This window comes from Octodon degus, unplaced genomic scaffold (assembly GCF_000260255.1).
Source record: "Octodon degus isolate 3935 unplaced genomic scaffold, OctDeg1.0 scaffold00026, whole genome shotgun sequence".
Classification (NCBI taxonomy): Eukaryota; Metazoa; Chordata; class Mammalia; order Rodentia; family Octodontidae; genus Octodon; species Octodon degus.
The window spans coordinates 18,654,178-18,660,533 of NW_004524602.1; the positions used below are offsets into that span (position 1 = coordinate 18,654,178).

General features: G+C 40.7%; 1 pseudogene; it reads right to left on the reverse strand.

The window, feature by feature from the left end:
- Window positions 1-489: 489 nt before the first annotated feature.
- Window positions 490-588, reverse strand: LOC111816104 (annotated as a pseudogene).
- Between the last annotated feature and the right edge of the window lie 5,768 nt (window positions 589-6,356).

Sequence of the window (6,356 nt, forward strand, 5' to 3'; positions counted from 1 at the left end):
TGAACAGCTTTGAGCTTGGTTCTCAACCCTCATTAATATACTTGCATGAACTTTCAAAATCCTTAGCTCATAAATCAGACAGGACTGACTGTTATTGCTTGAAACTAATAACTCTGAGAAAGCCAGAGTTTTCCAGAGGCTCCCGAGCTTGCACAGCCCCACTGGCAGGAAGCATGGGAGGCACTGCCGCCTGCAGTCTGGTCTCTTCCTCCCAGGGCAAGGACAAGCCCTTGTTGAGCAGCCTCTTCTGGGTGGAAGGGTGCTTCTTGGCATTCATCTCTGTTTCCTCTGATGATGAGCTCGCTGACAATAACCTCTCTTGGCATAATAGGACTAGGTTTGTGTCCTCAATGATGTTCCTAATTAGCTCTGGCTTTGGGCAAGTTGGCCTCTATGAGCTCCATTTTCTTGATGGTTAAAAGGAATTAAGACTACATTAATGTGTTGTTATTGCATTTTTCACATCATATTTTATTTGTTATTGTTTTTTAAAATATAGAACACCTCAGGAATTCGCATGTCATCCCTGTGCAGGGGCCATGTTAATCTATCACTCCAATTTAGCATATGTGCTGCCAAAGTGAGCGCTCACATCATATTTTAATTGAGTTTTATAGTACTTCACTGGAACATAAATTACATGTCACAAGGGCTGGCCAAATAGCTCAGCGGATTAAAGCACCTGCTTAGGCAGATGCAGGTGTTGGGGGTTTGATCCCCAGGCCTGCCATGCCAGCCCCGCCCCTGGGGCACGCTGAGATGGCCACTGAGACTGGGTGTGGTGGCGCACGCCTGTAATCCTAGCTCTTTGGAGGCTGTAAACAGGCAGATCACTATGAGTCCGAGCTACACAGTGAGACCCTGTAGACTCTGTCCTAAAAAAAAAAAAAAAAAAAAAAAAAATTACATGTTACAAAATTTGCCAATTTCAAAGATTTTTAGGAAATGTATCAAGTTCAGCAACCATTATTATGCTTTAGTTTTTAAAAACTTTCTTCACCCCTAGTGGGCTTCCTCTCAACTTATTCCATCTATAATTACTCCCTACATCAATCTATAGTTAATCTCTACACCCAGATAACTACCAATCTAATCTCTGTCACTATAGATTTGCCTTTTCTGGACATTCCATATGAACAGAATCATACAATCATAACTTATACTAGCTTTTTATGGTCCATGGTGGGTAATTAATAGCCTATATCTGCAATGAATAACTCGGTGTTTTGAACATAGTAAGGTAAGAAAAGAAAATCCAACCGCTAATACTTATTACTAGAGGAGTTTGTTATGAGGGTTAAATTCACTTGACCCTTGCTCCCCAAAGCACAGCCTCAGACTATTATCAGTATCACCCAGAGAACAACCATTATTATAGAAATAGAGTTTTGGGTTTCATGCAAGATGCAGTGAGCTGGATTCTGCATTTTCACAAAACTCTCAGGTGACTAATGTCCCATTAAACTTAGAGGAACGTAGCTTGGAATGCAAGCACCCCAGGACAGGGTTTATGTATGGCTCAGAGAGATTACAAAGCAGTGTGAATTTCGATGTACACAGGATTACCACAGAACAGAGGATACATTTTTTTCCTTAACTGTACAGTATTTTAGAGGAATGGTTTGAACAGATACTTTATAATACCAGCTTATGTATGGAAACATGTATATTTATTTTTCTTATAGCTGAGTGACAATTGCATGAGGAAAACCAGTTTTAAATTAAAAATATAATAATCCCTTAACTGAAATGGACTTTACACTGAATTTATTAGCATGACAGTTAATTATGGAGCCTCTTACTTTTAAAAACTGACAAAATGTATTGCAGTTCATTTTCTAGAAAAGATAAGACTTATGCCAACAACTAAGAAGTCAATGTCAGACTTGAAGAGGCAGGACGGTAGGTGTTTATAGTGAGCATCAGCCTCTAACAAAATAAAAACAAAAGCCATCTAGCTTTCCACCTACAGAATTATGGATCAGAATGCTTTAATTTGTCCATTTAATCATTCCCCAAATCATCCAACATTTATCAGATTTGTCATTACTTGACAAGTGCTCTGCTAGGGCTTTCTGATGGATTGCCAGGTATAATATTCTTGAGGCATTTCTTATCAATACGATGACAGCAGCGACACTTTCACGAGACTTTTTATTTGTGAATGTTAAAGTTTAAAAATGCTATTAGGTTAAACCATGTTATTTACATACCTAGCATATACAATGAAGATGGTAAAAATGTATTTTCAAAACAAATCCAGGCTATATAGCAAATATAAAATAGGCACTGCTTTTATTTAGCGTTGCTTTAAGGAATACTACAGGTAGAGGTAACTTTCCATTTGCTCCTTCAGATCCTCTTCAGCATTTATCCAGCCTTACACTGCAGGTGGGACCCTAGATTCTACCAGCCAAACTCTCTGGTTCCGGCACCAATACTTCTGTTGGAGGATGAAAGGAAAGCGTTGAAGTGTTTCCTCCTAAGGCTTTGCTGGGCCACTCTTGGTAACAGCTCTGTTTCTGTATTTACAGTCATAGCTGAAGGTGCTCTGACTGGGTTCCACCAAGAACTAATTTCCCCTGCATTGGGGCGATAGCTTTCCTAGTGTGCCAGTCCTCAAATACTTGGCCTTGCCTTGTTAAATCCTTTAACCCTTCCCAATTCTCTGCAAGTCATCACTTTGTGATTCTGGCTTCCCTGCCAAGTACGCCATCTTTGGTAATACAAAGAAAGGCCATCAATCAGTCACTCTAGGGCCTGCCTGCTGCCTTGGCACTGTTAAGACATATAAAACATCCTACTCCTGAGACTCTTAGAGTCCAGTGAATTGTGATGAGCAAGACATAGGTGGGCAAATGGGAAACACTATACGTTGGTATCTCATGAGAGATGTGTGAAATATTCTTCTGCCACTCAATGTCCACTCACTGTTCTTTTGATAGTCATACCCTCATTTCCCTCTCCTGTTATCCTCACTAAATATCCTTGACTGAGGATCCCTCCCTCAACATGAGTAATCATGTGGATCAGGCCCAACCTACTGAATCTTTCTAACTACATGCCCTAATCAGATCTAGTGAAATGTAAGAATTCTATTCCTGGCAGCTGTGGGAAAAAGGCATGCACTCTTCCGCTGAGATTCCTGACAGTAAGGATTATGTCAACTGAAGCTGCCAGGAGATACCATATGGAGCCTGAGAATGAAGCCAACTCAGAAGACAGAGCCAAGAGATGAAAAGGGAGTAAAATTCAAATGACATTGGTTAAGGCTGTGGATGAAGCTATGCCTTAAACTAAATATGTCACTAGATTTTTAGTTATGTGTGCCAATAGCCATTATATTACCCCTTTTCTATTTGCATACACCAATTTGAGTTCTGTCCTTTTAGTTACCTGTAATTTAAACAGCTCTACAATTCATAAATTGGTATCAGGAGTGGGGATTGATTTAAAAAAATCCAAGAACATTGAATCTGTTGATTTAGATGAGGTTCCATCTATAGTGAGCTGAGAATTCAATAACAAAGCAGATTAAACCAGTACCTTCTGTATACTGACACTTAAAACATGTGCCTATCAAGGATAAAATTTAGACTTCTTATTTAACAGTTAGACTCTAGAACAGATCAACTGCTACTTGTTAGCTTTTAGTAAGACCGTATAAGAAAGTGTCAAAATTAGGATTGAGCTTAATTATCTAAAGAAGATATGACTTTGTTATGTGTGATTGTTTTTCCTCATAGGCTGCAATAAGAATAACAGAAAATTCAATCATCTCACACCATAAAGCACTGCAAAAGCCCTAAGAGAATGCTGTCAAAATTGTTTTCAGGCAAACCAATATGGAGTCCATTGAGCCAAGAAAGTACTAGCGCCTGTTGCTAAAGGACCAAAATACCCAGACTAAAACACAGAATCAAAGATTTCAGCTTTACAAAACTGCTGGCTTTGGAATTTTTAATCCATGTAATTGATCAGCTGCAAGTACACTGGAAGCTTTTATGATTGATCTATCTATCTATCTATCTATCTATCTATCTCTATCTGTCTGTCTATTTGGTACAATGTCTCACTACGCAGCTCTGACTCATAGTGATCCTCCTGTCTCAGCCTCCCCAGCACTAGGATTACAGATATGTGCCACCACTCCTAGTTTTGGTGGCCAGCATAGTGAACCCAAGGTTCTGTGGCTGGCATGGCATGTGGTACCAGGGATCAAACCTGGGTCCTTGTGCTTGCCAGGCAGGTGCTTAGACTGCTAAGCTATCTCCCCAAACCTGGAAGCTGATGATAAATTAAAGAAAATTACCAAGAAAACAAAGGCTAGGTAATAGACTTAGCCCAACTGCTCGAATAGGAAATGCAGATACTTGTAATATATACATATATTTCTCGATGCATCCAATATCAAAACTGAAAATCAGAATGTGGTTGTGTACAAAGTCAGCAGCCCAGAATCCTTCCATCTATGGCTCTGCTATCCTTGGGAGCTTTTAGAAACTTTCAGAGCAGACAGAGAAGGCAAAAAGGACCTACAAATGCTTGCTTCATTTTTAGCACACTGGCTAGAAAGTGATATGCTGATTCTACTGGAGGTAGTCACAAGGTTTTACCAAGATTAACAGGCTGGGAAGCATAGTCCTAGGTAGGCAGCTACTTCTTAGCAAGAATGCTACACAACACAAAGAAAGGCTAGCAGTTACTTGGCGGTAGCTTTACCACTGAGATGGTTTTGTCCAGTCCGTATGGTACCAGGAAAGAACGCCGAAGCGGGAATCCCAGGACATTGTTCCCCATGCTCCACTACAAATATGGCCACTGAGAAGCAACAGATGAGAGCTCTTTCCAGAACAGTCCAGTCAGGCAACCAGGCTGGCTGATCAAAGGACGTTTCCCCCTCTCACATTAAAAGCCCTTGCTGCTTCTGTTTAGCAAGATATGACTTATGCCATGAGTTGGAGACCATTGTATACTTACTGCTTTTAATTTTTCCAAATGAGTTTGCAGCGCAGGCATTGTTTCTTTTCAGGTTAGTGGTTTTTGTTTTGTGTTTAATGGTACTAGGGATTCAACCCAGATGGCTCACACTGCAGTATAGCTCAAGCCGCCCTCCCTTTGCATTTTACTTAGACACAAAATCTTAGTAAACTGCTAAATGGCACAAAGTGGGCTCAACATTTGACCCTCCTGACTCAGTTGCCCAGAGTTACAAACACGTGCCATCACACATTTCCATTGTTTTGTAGCAACTTTGTCGTGTATCCTTAAGTTATTAGGCCACAAAGAACTGTTTTGCTGCATAATAGAGAGGAATGGATATCACTTGCCATCCTGCACCTGGAGTTATAATACTTACATGTGAGTACAATTAGTAGAAAGGTTGTTGCCATAGACATTGGTGGAGGCACACAGGAGGTATCAAGAGAAGTACAGGTTTGTCTGCTGTTCCCATTATCTATGACACATCCACCCTTCTGATAAACATACTCCTATTTTAAGTCAAAAGCCCTTGCACAATCATGTGTTGCTGATACACGCGATGCCTGGGATGGGCTTGTCAATCTATGTATCTCCTTTTGATAACAATGATTGGCTTAGGAATGCACACTTGGGCTTTGCTGGTAGTAAGGACAGTATGAATCTAGAGCAGCTGCATACTCATCTGTGGAGCTTTAGAAAGAAGCTAACAATAGAGAAGAGCACAAATACATGGCGGAGAATCTGAATCTTGGTGACATAATTTGAATTCTTTAAAACTGAAACCATACCTATCATGATTATCTTGAACCTTTCTGTTACCTAAGCCAATACATTCCCGATGTGGTTTAAAACTTTGGCATCCACAGTTTCATGCAGTGGAAGTGTGGTACTGGGAGGTGGTGTGGAACTTTTAAGGGGTGTCGTACAGGGGGGGAGTTCCTCAGGGAAGTTTAGGATGTGCCCGTGACATGGCTTAAGAAGTTTCTAATGGGACCTGGGTTAAACTCTAGAACACACTGTAATAAAATCCTGAGCTTGACTCTACCCAGGCTTCTCGCTTCCTGTCTTCAGGTGAGAGTCTTTGCGTTTACATATTCTCCCACCACTGTCGTGAGCCATGAAATGCCACAGGGCCATCACGAGAAGTGAGTTGATGCCAGAGCCATGCTCTTAAACCCTCAAAGCTGTGAGCTAAATCAGCTTCTTACAAAGTTAGCCTGCCTCAATAATTTCACTGCAGTAACACAAAAGCTAATACAATTCCTTCATCTGTTTAAGCCAATTTGAGCTGCATTTTATGTCACTTGTAACCAGTGGGTCCTTACTGAATTAAACACTAAGCTATGTGAGGGTAGATGCGTAAAAACAGACAC